Genomic DNA, 15,239 nt, shown 5'->3' with positions numbered 1-15,239 from the left:
AATTTAGATTGTTTTCTGCTTCATTTCCTAGAGTTTTTGACCTTGCTAGTCAAAAATGATTTGGTGAGCTCTTCGACAAATAGGTCCTAACCTTCTATGGACAATTGCTGTGCTCTGTATCAAATTGCAAGGACTTTGCTAAATGATTGCCTTGTCTTCTGCTTGTGTTCTCACAGAGTGTCAACAAACTGCTGCCAAACAAAAGTAATATAATCTGGCTGTGACTGTGCTAATAACCAAGCCCAGATCCGCAAGTATTTTCAGCCCTACTGAAGCCCTATTAAAAAAAAAGATGCTTAGATACTTACAAGAGTGTGGGTTCACCTTGCATACCATATATATATATATACATTACCACAGAGCTGTGTATCCCTCATGAACAGGATGGCAGAAGACAGAAAATATATATTCAAGATTATATCTCAGGAAGGCAAAAATCTGACTATAACTAGACTGACTAACTCTGCTCCTTCCTAAGCCAAATCACCAAACACAGAGTAACGTAAGAGAAACAAACCCAACCATTATTAAAGATGAAAAATTGGGCTAAGGTAGAGAGGAGAAAACACCATACCTAAGGCTATGCTGCATAAAGAGATAGCAGCAGGTAATTCCAAAATAAAGCAAAGGAGCTGCTACCATAATTCGGGTTTGGATAAGTCGGGGGAAAAGCGACCAAGGAAGGATGGATCAGCAGATGGGACTGAAGGGGAGCGGAATGGCTGGCCTGGTAGAGCCAGCTTGCCAAAGAGGAAAAGTTTTAGAGAACAAGTTGGCAAATCTGACAGGTCAAAGAAGGACCTTGACGTGGGAGAAACCAATATAGTTGTTAGTACTCTCTGGGTCTCTGCTTCCTCTTACAAAAAAAAAAAAAAGTAAATTCTTGACTAAAATTATAGCGACTGCTCAGTTCTTTCTTTCAAAGGGGTTGTTACCTCCAAGAAACGGAAATAAAACCACCCCTTTGTTTTTATGCTGTACCCCAACTGTATCGTGAGTCTTTCTCTTCCCTACCTGTACTATAAATGCAGCATTACAATTTTATTTAGGGTTGTTGGGCCCAATACACTTTGCACTTGAAAACAACATGCCACATCGTCATTTTCCTGATGCCTTCTGCAGGATTCTTTAACAATTCTTTAACACTGAGCCTGAGCCTCAAAGACCATAGTGTCATGGAGTGGAGGTCACCCTCTCTGGCAAGAATGCCCGCACCATTGTGCCCCCACAGCCTGGCCCCGGAAGCAGGTGGCACCCTCCCGCATGCCTGCGACACCCCGGGGCGGTGTAGGCGCATTTCCCTCCTCCTGATGGTTCCCGAGTGGGAGCTATGTCCCTCTTGGGCCCGGTGGGGGTGGTGGAAAGTGGTCTTGAGGAGATGGGGAGCCTCCTTCCTCAGCCAGCGCTGTCCTCCCCCTGTGAGGGAGGTGCAGGAACAGCATCTTTAAAGGACCAGGCTTCCTCCCAGTGCTCAGCTCTGCAGCCTCCATGGTGTGACGCTTGGCGGAGAGAGGGCTGTCAGCCCTATGGCGACACAGGATGGCGACTGGCATGCTCCAGTGGGAAGCCCTCCTTAGGGAAAGCCTGGTGTGGTGACACTGAGTCACAGTCTCACAGACACACGTCTTGATAGCGACAGACTATGGGAGCCAAAAAACCCAGGGGTGAAACGTGGCTGCACCCAGCATGGTTGCACTCAGCAAGTCATTTGTCTTTAGCAGGCAGAAGGATACCATCACTTGTCAACAGTCTGCTTTGAAATGTTGCCTTTTTTTCCCATGAAGTGTTTTATGTGCAGATTTTTTATTTAATTCTGACAAATACAGCCTTAGATCTTTTTTCCGAAGTGATTTATTTTGATGATGTCATGTATTGGTCTTCACTGCTTGCCCAGTGGTGGGAAAGCAGGAGTTGTCACCTCAGCTCCATACCAAGGCTCAGGTGCATTTAATTGGCCTAAATCTTTAGACATGACAGTTGAACTCTTCTGAAACAGAACAGGCATGTTCTGCGGTGATGTATTGCTTCCATGTGCAGAGGAAGTCCCTTTGTAGACCATTCTTTTTTAGGAAAACCCCTTCCACATGATTCTGGGCTTGCATACATTTAATCCTATAAAATGAATGTATTTGACTGCCTTTGAATAGATACATCTCACGCTATTCAGAAGATGGGAGTCTTGCTGTTTGTGGAATTATGAACCCCTTGGCAAGACAAGAGGTGGATGGTTACAAGTCAGGACCAACAGCAAGCTTGTGTAGGTCAGCAGCTGGTGGCAAGCAGTGTTGCTCTACAGTAACTGCCTAACTTCAAGCTTTTTTACCTTATCCTGCATGCTACGTAGCTTATTCTTTCACTGAGGGGTAAGCAACTTCAAATTACCCCATACACCCTACCACCTGCATCAGGACCACATCCTCTAATTACTTACTGTGCTAAAAAGTGTTCTTTTTTTATCAGTTTTTAATTTGCTACCTTACAATTTCATTGAACGTCTCCATAGTCTTTCATTGAGCCAGAGAACAAAGCTGTCTCAACAAAACATCTACCTTGCCTGTACCATTCCTTACTTTAAATACTATTATCATGCTCTCTTTTAAATGTCTGCTTTGCGAAATGAACAATCCCAATCATTTCAGCCTATTTGTGCATGGTTTTTCTGTACTCCTGTTACCTTCCTCTCAATACCCACAACCTCTGTTTTGTACTGTGTCTGTTGGCAGATGGTGCAATCACTTCTGCAACCTGTCTTCTTTTAATATAACAGGCATATAATATTTTTTGGTGTTTCTTCTGTGCTGTTCTCAGGCAATCTAATGCCAGGTTTTGTTTCTGAATATAGCTGTGTGCTGAAGAAAGCTTTTGCTTGAGCTTACCTAGTGGTAAGCCGGTGTTCTTCCCGAATAAGAATCCCAAATATTTCCAAGTATCCCGTCACATGTGCATTATCTAGTAACATTGACCTTAGTCTGCCATTGTGCTATTTGTTTGCCTAGCTTGGGTAAGTCCCTCTGATGTTCCTAGGGTTCTTTTCAGGACTTGATCAGCCTGGGTAGCCACCACTGCATATGGCTCAGAGCCAAGCCTGTAATTCGAGGAACTCTTTAAGATAGAAAAAGCTCCCACTAGTCCCCAGCTGCTCAGTCCGTGTTTTAGAGAGTCATACATGTTTGTGTGGTTACGCCATGAACTAGGCTAGGGAACAGACCAGGCTGAAAGCAAACCTGTGGCCTGTCCCTGTCTCCCATTTGACTGAGCATGTAGCTGTGGAAGGAGCTGTGTCCACAAAAGGGTGGCAGTAGTGCCGGGGTGGGAATGAGCTGAAGAGAGTGGAGGAGACTGGGGACCCCTTCTTTCAGCTATCTTAAACTCTTAAGCACTCTTTGACTTACTGCCTTTTTTAGGAATGACAAATTATGGTTTTGTTAGGACTAGCTTTGTGCAAAAGTATCTGTTATCAATGAACAGACCGTTGACACCTGAGCTGAACACCTCACCTGAAGCCCACTGTTGCAGGGGGTTTGCTATGTGCGCCTCTCCGTGCCCCACAATTGTCCAATCCCACCAGAAGGGCAATTTCAAGAACTTTCATCTAAATGTTTATATTAGATACTGTTGAAAAGTAGAGCTGGGTCACTGCATTAAAAATCAAATTGAATTGGTTTGGTATATATCAAACATCAGATCCACAGCAGAGGCTATTAGAAATTTCCAACAATAGGCATATGAAGAATCATTAGCCTTGAAAACCTAGAGGATGAGATCACAAACAACGAACCCAATAAACCACACAGGTTGGGTTTGGAAGAGCTGATGCAGTATACCAGCAATTTGTTTATACTCTGAGTTGTCAGTTGGATCAGTGTCAGATCTTCTGTGGGATAAAAGATTTTGCTTTTAATGCATGCTCTTTCCTGAACGGCTTCTATGCAGCCTTTATATCAAACACCTATGGTCATCTTCATGATTACAAATAGAAAATCTAAAATAGATGAAACTGCTAAAACAGAATTATTGCAGGATTATTTCAAGATGCAGATTTGGCATTGAAAGGTCTCCAGAGTAAAGTCACATTACATTATTTAAATTCAGTTCTATCCCAATCGTTTTTAAATGTTGCTAGTATATTCTTATAACCTCAACTTTAATCACATTTCCTTTTGAGAGAAGATTCCCTAATCCATATCTTTCCGAGGGAGACTTCAGAGCTTACATGATCTTCTTATTACCTTTTCTAAAACCTTGATGAAAATAATCTAATCACAGAAATAGTAATAAAGTTGGGAAGTGTGATGCAGATAGAGAACCTTACACTTTTAATGATTGTAACACTACTTCAGCTGTTATGAATCAATGTGATACCAAAAAATCACTACACTTATGAAAGCCTGGCCTGCAATAATGCCCAAAATATTTGTAGCATAAAAAGAAGATTTATTAATATAATAATGAAAATAAGAAATGCAATTAAGGTGAAGAAGAGTTGATACCAGCCTACTGTCACACCAAGCAAAAGTTAATGTGGCTACTTTTTTGGGGTGTTTTTACAGAGGCAGAAGTGGTATTTTACGCTTTGTGCCATCTACCTTTTTGTCCTAGTGCGCTCTGGACTTGTCACTACTAATAGAGAGGCAAACCCTTAATCTGAGTAAGTCCTTTCCTCCTTCTTGTGCTCACTTTCTCCTGGAACATCTTAGATTACCATTCCTTTTGTTCTCTGCATATTACATGTCAGAATTTCAAATGTAACCAATAGGCAGATCAAAAACATTTTTCCAGATTGCATCTGTATTTCATTTAAAAAAAAAAATTGGCATAATCTCAACTTTATTTTCCTTCTTAGGTCACCTTTTGGTAGCAAATGCGGCTTTGATAGTGAAGAGCTATGCTGTACTTAGGGTTTTTTCTTTTTCTTTTAATGGTGGTTTCTGCTGCTGTAAACCAAAAGGGTGATAATTAATGTCTCCTACTGTTTATGCCTGCTGCCATCTACAACGATGAGCTATTATTATTCTGTCTGCTAATACTTGGAAAAGATATCACTTGGACAAGTAATCCAAAATACAGCAAGTAAAGATCATTGTCACAAATGCCTGAAATGGAGACATTGTTACAGATGTTAGAAATGAAAGGTTTTCATTATATTGGATCACCCAGTCCATCTGGCAAGACTGTGCTTTGCTGTGCACTCCCTAATGTCTCAGACAAGTGCTAGGAAACTGTATTAAATACATTATATTCCTTGAAATACACCATGTTCACTTGAAAAACTGTAACATAGTTATGGTACTAGGTAGACGTGATCTTGAAAGGCAGTCCAGTTCAGTGGGGCTTTACAGCAATGCGCTGGTCTTCCTTCTCAGATCCAGTTACTGGCTTGGAGTCAGTCTGAGGCAGTTCTTAGGTTAGACAGGCTTCCTGTGGAGAACTACACTGCAAAACAGCCCAGAATAAAAAGCTAGGCTCATCTCTATACCAGTGGGCTGAATAAAGAGAGAATAGAAAAGGCTAGGGATTCTTTTTTTTTTCTTTTTCTCTTTTTTTAATGAGTTAGGTCTTTGTGGAAAAGAAGTCCGCACCTCTGTAAAAACACTGTCAAGCTGCAGTTCTGATCCTCTGTATGGTTTCTTCACAGGGACATGTTTGTCAGATGAACACAGTGTGTTCACTGTTACTTTCTCATGTTTTCAGGTAGAAATACAAAAGACAAGGGCCACTAGAGAGCTCGTAACATCTGGAATTCAGTCCTTTTTGCACGCACTGCCCCTGGCAGTGGCAAGGCAGAGAAGCTGCCATCAGCAGGGATTTGGAGGAAGGTATCTCTCAGCCACCTGCAGTGCTGCATACTTCACCCTGCTGACTGACATGATGCAGCACTCCTCCTTATAGTTGACCACAAGTGACATGGGATCCCCTGCGCTCTTCTTTTTTTTCAGTTCTTCTCTGATGTGGGTGTATGTCTCAGAAACCATGCCGCTCCACACAAATGACGTAGAAACCACCCCTCCTGGCAGCCCTCCTGTTGCAGGTGATACAGGACCCCCTCCACCTCTCACAAAATCTCCTTTTATCAATTCTCACTGCCTTCATGCCCCTGAGAAAATCTGTCTGCTCATTACTGACAACCTGCTGCAGTTGATACCTAGTGCTAATTAAGCCCTGGCCACTAGCAGAAAGTGTCACCAACGGGCCTTGCTGACTATGAGCCATAAGTACAAGACAACCATGTTTGAGTATTTCAAATAGAATTTAATTCTTGGCTACGAGTCCTTCCAGTCCGGTGGTCTGTGGAGTTTTAAACTTTTGTCTTGCTCCCTGTAAATAAATGTGACTGAAAAAGAACTGAATTCCCTCATAACATGTTGTCTGCCTGGACTTTAGTAAAGCCTTTGACAATCTCCCACAGTATCCTCCTAGAGAAGCTGGTGGCTCATGGCTTGGATAGGTGTAGTCTTCGCTGGGTAGAAAAATGGCTGGATGGCTGAGCCCAGAGAGCTTGTGGTAAATGGAGCTAAATCCCATTGGTGGCCAGTCATGAGTGGGGTTCCCCAAGCCTCAGGGTTCGGGCCAGTCTTGTTTAATATCTTTATCAATGATCTGGATGAAGGGATCGAGTGCACCCTCAGTAAGTTTGCAGATGACACCAAGTTGGGCAGGAGTGTTGGTCTGCTCAAGGGTAGGAAGGCTCTGCGGAGGGATCTGGGCAGGCTGGATCAAAGGGCCAAGGCCAATTGTATGAGGTTTAACAAAGCCAAGTGCCATGTCCTGCAGTTTGATCACAACAGCCCAATGCAACGCTATAGGCTTGGGGCAGAGTGGCTAGAGAGCTGCCTGGAGGAAAAGGACCTGGTGGTGTTGGCTGACAGCTGGCTGAACATGAACCAGCAGTGTGGCCAGGTGGCCAAGAAGGCCAACAGCATCCTGGCTTGTATCAGGAATAGTGTGGCCAGCAGGAGCGGGGCAGTGATGGTGCCCCTGTACTTGGCACTGGTGAGGCCACACCTCGAGTACTGTGTTCAGTTTTGGGCCCCTCAGGACAAGAAGGACATTGAGGTGCTGGAGCGTGTCCAGAGAAGGGTAACAAAGCTGGTGAAGGGTCTGGAGAGCAGGTCTTATGAGGAGAGGTTAAGAGAACTGGGGTTGTTTAGCCTGGAGAAGAGAAGGTTGAAGGGAGACCTTATCACTCTCTACAACTACCTGAAAGGAGGTTGTAGCGAGGTTGGTGTTGGTCTCTTCTCCCTAGTTACTAGTGATAGGATGAGAGGAAATGGTCTCAAGCTGCATCAGGGGAGGTTTAGATTGGACATTATGAAAAATTTCTTGACTGAAAGAGTGGTCAGTCATTGGAACAGGCTGCCCAGAGAGGTGGTGGAGTCACCATCCCTGGAGGTATTTAAAAGATATGTAGATGTGGCACTTCAGGGCATGGTTTAGGAGACATGGTAGCGCTGGGTTAATGGTTGGACTTGATGATCCTAGAGGTTTTTTCCAACCTTAATGATTGTATGATTCTATGTAAGGGAGGAAAAACCAATATTTTCTTATGGAAACTCATGAATGACAGCAGCTGAAAGTTAAATCTATTTGATCATTCCATCAGCCTTCCGAGCCAACTCCTTAACTAGATTGAAATGTTTCAGTGGGATGTTGAAATGTTGAATGTATGTGGGAGGAATCTACACTTTACAATGCTGGGGACCAGGAAACAGTGTTGTTCAGTGTACGTATAAAAAATAATGAAAGTAAGTGCTTTCTTGCAATCAGTAAGGTATTGATTAAAAAAAAATAGGATTTGAGAACATAGTTCACTGTAAGGATCATGTTCAATCCACACATCTTGGATATTTGACTTGTACCTCAATTTTAGAAGCCTGTTGAATCACCATTCCCAAGTAAGGGCCTAAGTTCTTTAAGAAGCGAAGGGATAGAGATCTTCAGAGACACCCATCTCTTTCTTTATACGGGTACCCTGGTGAATCAGTCCTCTTAAAATAAGTGTTAAAATGCTAAAATGTAGCACCTGTAGTAGGCACACTGTGTTGCAACCAGATTCACTAACCATATTGCTGATTTTTTTTCCCTCAGTGCAATTCCTTAAACTATGATTGTTGTAATCTGAAATAATAATATAGTATGCTGTTTATTGTATTTTTTTTTATGTAGTTGTTCCTACTTGCAGTCTATATTTGTTTAATGGAGAAGCTCAAAATGTAATGCACTGTTCCTGCTGATCAAAGTCACAAAAGAGCTGTTTTCTCTCTTGGCTTATTCAATGCACGCAAATATCTCTTGCTCTTCCCTTACCTCTCTGTCTCACCATTGTTTCCTTGTTTAAGATATGTTTACTGTCACTATACATTTTTAATACGGTGTCCACAGCTGCTTTTCTAAGAAACTATTGATTCTATCTCTCTGCCTGTCAGTTGGTCCATTTCAGTCTCCTCTAGCCTCAGTATCTTTTGAAGCCATGGCTCAGGTTCAGTTGAATTTGTCAGAGGGCTTGGAGGTTCAGACACTGAGTTTTCATGAGTTTTAAGGAACTAGAAGTTTTGCTAGGTAGGCAACCACATCAGCAGGTCACTGTTGGAGAGGCTCCAGCATGACTTTGATCTGTTTGGCTTGCCCATTAGCCAGCTAGCACATGTGTACGTGGTCAGGATTCACGCAGCTTGGAATAAGCCCAAGCACATGACATGAATCATATTCCCCCACAGTCACCCTTTTACTAGACTAAGCAATCCAAAGCCTTTTAGTTTCCTCTTGTAAAACAAGCTCTGCATTCCCTGGATTATCGGAATATCATTTTGAACTGTTGGAATTCCAACCCCTCTCTCTTAACCATGGGTGGGCAGAGCTGCACACGGGAGTCCAGCTGAGGTCACATTAGCACTTGGTGGTATTAGTTTTTGCTTGACTCCAGCAGGACTATCTTGGCTGATTTAAGACTTGTTCTCAAAAGCAGAGAGTGATGACATTTGTGCAGCAAGTGTGTTTGAAGAATTGCTGAGGGCAAGAGGTCCTTTTTTTACCCACAACTAACTCTCTTTTCACTCCTGAGTTGCACTACAGCAAACTACCTTCTGCTTCTGTACATCTCCTTAAAACACCTTGAGCCATACAATGACTTTGAATCTCTGGCTAGTGACAACAACTTCAGTGAGAATCTCTAGAACAATGAAGATGACTAGTCTTGGTCTAGGACAGTCAGGAGTTACTAGCTTAAGCTTTTCCTTCCTTTTATTTGCTAGGTGTTTTAAGCAGTAAGATCAATTTTATGAAAATTAAATTCTGTGACATGCTAGAAAGCATTTCAAGGTTGCATTCAGAAATTATCTTTTAAGGGAGATTAATAATTTCTTGACTTGTCCCTCATTTACTTTATAAGAATAAATCTCACAGTAGCAAATTTTGCTGCTTGGCCATCCAGTCTTCTGTACCCTGCAGGAATAATGCTATTTTTTGAACAAGCTGTTACAGATATTAATCTTACAATGTCTCTACATCTGATAAGAAAGGGAGAGATGAGTACAGGCAAGCAGCTGAACTAACTGGAAGACAGAAAAAGGGAAAGCAAAGCTCTTCTGTATGGTGTCTGTAGATATGTTTGAGCATTTAACACTGGCCATTAGAATTTAGGACTTAAGTGGGTGCTTGAATTGTCATTTCTGAAAAATAAAATGTTTTCTGGCCAAGCGAGTGGGTCTTCTTGTAAGTGTCCTTCAAAGTTGTGTCACGAGAGAGAAACTGTCTTCCACCTGTTTGAAGTTTGGCTTTTTCAGATACACTGGTGGATTTTTAGCTGAAATACTGAACATATGTTTGAAGTTTGCTCATCTTTACTTTGGTTGATAAAGAGAAAAGAGTGAAATGAAAACAGATTTTTTTTTAACAAGGAAGGATTCATTTTCCTACCTAGCAGAAAAGTATTGAGTTATGCTATTTCATATGAAAGCCAGTTCTCAGTAATGAAAGTGTTTTTCCTTTTATGTGATAAGTTGGCTGGACCATAAAATATGTATTAAAAAAAAGGAATAGGAAATATGTTGCTATAAAGAGCTACACCGTGTGCTTTTTGTTAGGATTGTTTTGTAAAACTGACTTGCTGGAAGTAATCCACAAATAGGCTTAAAAATAAGCCTCAGTATTTTATTCCAAATATCTCATCAACAACAATAAGGGGAACATTATGTATATTGACAGAGATGACTCTTCATGTCAAGTATTAACTGTAGTTTCAGAGCTGTTGCATTTTTAAGTGGGTTTGCCAAACATCTTTGGACCTCTTGGACCCACTATAATCGTGATTATTTTAATCTCTTGTCTGAAGTCTTCCCATTATTTCTCTTCATTAACGTGAAAAAGGCAATCAACCACATACATTTAGATAACCAGAACTATGAGTAGCATCTGTTTTCCAGACATCTCTGTGTTGTACGTGACCTATGGTCCTGATGTGGCTGAAATCTGAGAGTGTTGTATAATTTTGCATGCCATCTTTAGAACATTCCTCTGAGGGGCACCAGAACAGGCCCCAACCCTGGGAGCGGCGTATCTGGGTGATCTTCCTACTCTTAAGGAAGATCAGTGGAGAATCATGTCCAGCACATGTGGAGCAGTGCCCTGAGGATGGGCATGCAGTCTTTGGTGGGCAGGCATGAGCTGGCCCGCACGCTGAGCCGCACAGTAGCCATGTAGCAGTGTTAGTGCAACGATCAGCACGTCTTATAGCGAGGTTTAGTAGCCGTGATGCAGTCAACCACAGCAATGGTTGTCTCAGCACATGGGTTTGGACTTTGGTTTGCAAAAAGCATGCAGACACGTCTCTCCTCCTAGCTGCACCAGGCTGACACGTGCAGAGAAAACGGAGGCTATGTGTATGCCTGCCAGTGATGTGATGCATTGGGAGTGGATCAATAGAACTGCTGTTAGATGCTGAGCTTTCTACATCTTCAATAAATGTGGTCTGAAGTTTTCCCTCAGACTAGGTCTGCTTTGGTGTTTTGGACCCCATGTCTCTGGCACACTGACAGGTAGAAACTGTCTGAAGTTTGGTTTGGGCATTGTGTTTGGACCCTCTCGTGGGGATGGAGCACATTTGGGGAGCACGTGGTGTGGGCCTCGAGACGTAGTTTCTCTGAAAGATGTCTAGTTTGTATATACAAACCCCATTTGTTTTACGCATCAATGTGCAGTAAGTGTGAACAACTGGGGAATTTGATTCAAAACTGCTTTAAAGATCCAAGCCAAAATGTCAACGTAGACACAGCTGAATTAATTTTCTAATTTTATTTGGTCACTTGATTCAACATTTCCTTTAGATGAGCAAGATGTGTAGAATTCATGTAACTAAAACCCAGTGTCATTCCATATGCACTCTCTTGAAAGAGCATATGAAAGTATCTTGAAGTTGAAGAATGGGCTATAATGAGGTGGAAAGATCAAAATGTTTTATTTCAATGGCTTCTTCTGGAAAGAAGCATGAATTTTAACAATATGAATTTTACTTACATTGTGATGCTGCACAGATAATGGATATAAACACCAGAGAAACAAGTTAAACTGTTAGAAGTTCTGAGATGGTGGCTACCACCGCAACATGATTGTTTATACTTTTAAGTTATGTTATATTTTTGTGAAATTTTCCGTGCAGTGTATACAGGAGGTTGGACAAAGAAAGTGATTTGAATGCAAAGCCTACCCAAATCCTTTGAATGGTTAAGTGCCTCTACCTTTGGGAACTTGGGGAAAATGCAGCAGAAAACTAAAAACTGTATATTTTAACTGAAATTAAAATTTCTAATCAGGATGAAAGGAATACAAATTATATCCACCGACATTCAAACAAGAAAAAATCGGCTATAAATCAAGTTTACAGCTAATCCTTTGATCTGTGGTTCAAATCAAATCCAGGTCAGTAATGACTGAAAGCTGTTATCATCATATGACCATTCCTTAAAAGAGTTGAGGTGATGTCAGGCTGATTTCCCTGAAGACTGGTAGGTGTATCACAAAATGCTCTACCACACTTCATCATCACACCTCTCTGTGCGTTAAGATCTCAGGACTCTCCCAGTCCATCACCTTTCACAGATATGTAATTCTTTTTAAAAATCTATTTATTTGCATCCAGGTTTCACTAAAATTGAGTAATAAAGTAGTATTTTAAAGCAGTTTACCAGTGTTTAGTATCAATCAGCGAAGTTCAGAGGTAGTAGTTGGAAACACTTCTCATAAGTCTCAAAAGAAAAAAAGTGACTGTAAGGGTAACTGAAATCTTACCTCTTATGTAACTCATCCAAGGAAGACATAAAAAAAAGTATGTCACATTATAAAAAAAATAAATTCCAACTTTTTACCTCCTATTTTATTAATCAGGAATACCTTTATGATCTGATATGGGGTAAATCTTGGTTTACATCATTACACAGGAGGATAAAAGTCTCAGCATCTTTAACCCATGCTGTCTACAGATCTGCTGCCATTATTATTATATTGAAGTCACCACTCCAGATGACAGCAATCTGTTACCAGCCAAATGAATATAAAAGGGAAAGATTTTTAAAAAAAGCATCATAAATAATCTTCTGTAGCAATATTGAGAATGTTTTGAAGCAACAGTTCATTCCTTACTCAGAAAAGCTGGAGGCTGCAAAGGTCTCCTAGATTACCATAGTAACTAAAAGAATAATTTAAATCTGCCTTTTAAAGAGTTGTAAATAATGCAAGTGTAATATCAGTCACTGCTCATTGCCATTTCACATGCTCCATAAGACAATTTGAAGGAAATTGTGGTATCACAGTTGTTCTTATAACGAATTCCAGCATAATAAAATTATGTCTCTGAATCTTTCTCTGTTGTTCCTTTCTGGATCTATCTGATGAGACACAAGAACTTGTACATCAGGCTTCATTTACATGTCTCTTTCTTTGGGAAGCTGAAATGGTTGTAGACATAGACTTCTCTGTTTGTCAAAAAAACATCATTAAAAAGGATAGAGAATATTAAGACTGTCTCTATGTGCGTGTGTGCCGAGTGTTGAAGGGTCTGCTGGAAGCGTTACAGTGCTGGTACACAGCTGCAAAACGCATGTAAGGGTCTTGAGCGTTATCTGCAAGAGTGGAAATACACAGATATATGGGTGCTGCTTTCAATAGTATTAATAAGATTGTAAGAGAAAACCTTTTGGATGGGGATTTAAATACAAAGACAAAATGGTACTGATGATCTCCTACAGATCGTAAGTATATATGTCCATAAGTAAAAAGTGACATAAAATTATAATCCTGGAATAAAAATATACATCAGGCCAAGAAATTCCTGAAGAATCCCAAAGATAGCCTTTTTTGTCATCTAGAAAGTAGGCATTATAAATAATTCGGAAGATATCCAAGGTGTATATATGAATAGGAAAGATATGGCTGAGGATATATGGAAATTCTGAGCCAATTCCCAGATGCTATTTTAATTCCATATGGTGTGCAATGGTTTTATAAAATACAATGAAGCAGTGGGGTGTGTTTTGGAAGAGCAAATGAGTGCATGCTTTTAAGCGTTAGGCCTTAGTCCCTTTCATGGGTAGGTGTGGAATTTCATAGCATTCCTCCCCTTTGACTGGAATCAGATGGTTTTGGATCTCCTGGGACAACCTCCCTTTGTCATGGTAGTCACGATAGGGATAAGAAAAAAGCCTTCTGAAAGCAAGTTGAAAATCATTAGCAAATTGAGTAAATTGCTGCTTAGAAATTATTTTCTTTAGCAAACAACCTACACACATTTTCATCTCATGTAATTACTGGGATGGCCCTCTTCAGATACAGGAAAAAAACAGATCCAGTTTCCACCCTTAAGACAGCCCAGCATGTTTTGGGACCTGGATAAGTCTGTTTTCTTTCCAGAGCCTCTGTCACACACATTCATCTTCCCCCTGGAGGAGCCATGTTTTCTCAAAAACATAATTTTCTCCATGGTCTCTGGCTCTGGATTAGTATATTGCTTGTTAGCTTTGTTGCAGGGCCTAGAAATAAAGTCTTCCTTTTGCTTAGACTGCTCTTGAGACCAGGCAGCCTGATGCACTGAGAATATATACCTTTGGTGTGTGTGCCAAGGCTGTTTGGCCGTGATCCAGGCAGCCTTTATGTCTTGTCCTAAGGGGAGATGTGCTGTTGCTGCCTTTTCTCCCTGACATATGAGGCACCATCTCAGGAAACGTATACATGTATAGATGTATTTTCAAACAGTAATATCTACTACTAATCTTTACTCTATTCATTGCAGGTGCAAAAGGAGCAAATAGGGAAATCCTCTTGTACAATGAAATAAATCCATAATTTAAAAAAACCAGGAAAATAAAAAAAAAAGGATGTCGTGACAATCTATTAATATATATTCAATACAAAGAATTAAGTTCAGTGCAGATTGTTAAGGCATGAGCTTTTGCCTCTTTAAAGGTGTGGGGACCTTGTTTACATTGTGGTATTGGTATGAAGTGTACAAACCCTATGATGGCTCAGGCAGGGGAAGAGTAAAAGAAATAAGGCTGTTTAGGATTGGTGTTAGTCATATTAAAATAGACAGGACCCATATAGGTGGGCATAGCACTGAGTCTTGGAAGAAAACGTAGCTACTTCTAATCAATAACACAAATAAGAGGACTTACTTTAATGTAATTTCTGACTTGATAGCATTCTCTTAAATGAATATAATCTGTAGCCTATTAAACTTTAGTCTAGCATTATATTGAATTCGTAGCACTTATGTCGCACTTTGAAAAGGCAAAGTGCTGTGAAGTATTGATCATGCAACAAAAAGATGTTATTGAGTATTTTAAAAGACTGGTAGTTTTACTTGGGAGTAGAAAACACTGTATCGGTCTCCTAGCTCTTGTTTTTGGCAATGAGAAATTGAAGCTCAAACTGAGATTTCCACTAAGTTAATTGTTCTGTGTAATCCTCTGGTTTTCCAAATTTATTAGAAAGTTCTATAACAAATAGTTCTGCAACAACTCCCTCAATTTATACACAGTGACTTTTTTAATTATCCAGTGATTTCATATCCATTTTGCTTGATTCATTTTTTCTATGATGTCACTCTTACTTTGTATTCTAGGTCTACTGAATTGAATTTGCTTTGCAGAAAACTCAAGTGCCCCAGCAATGGTACATTTAAAGGTAGATAATGGTAGGTAAAATAACAGAATAAGAAGGGCTAAATCCTGCTGACCTTTGTTATTACCTAGGAA

This window comes from Phalacrocorax carbo, chromosome 1, assembly GCF_963921805.1.
Source record: "Phalacrocorax carbo chromosome 1, bPhaCar2.1, whole genome shotgun sequence".
NCBI classification, from domain to species: Eukaryota; Metazoa; Chordata; class Aves; order Suliformes; family Phalacrocoracidae; genus Phalacrocorax; species Phalacrocorax carbo.
The sequence above is the reverse complement of the archived record's forward strand: the minus strand, read 5'-3'. Positions refer to the sequence as shown.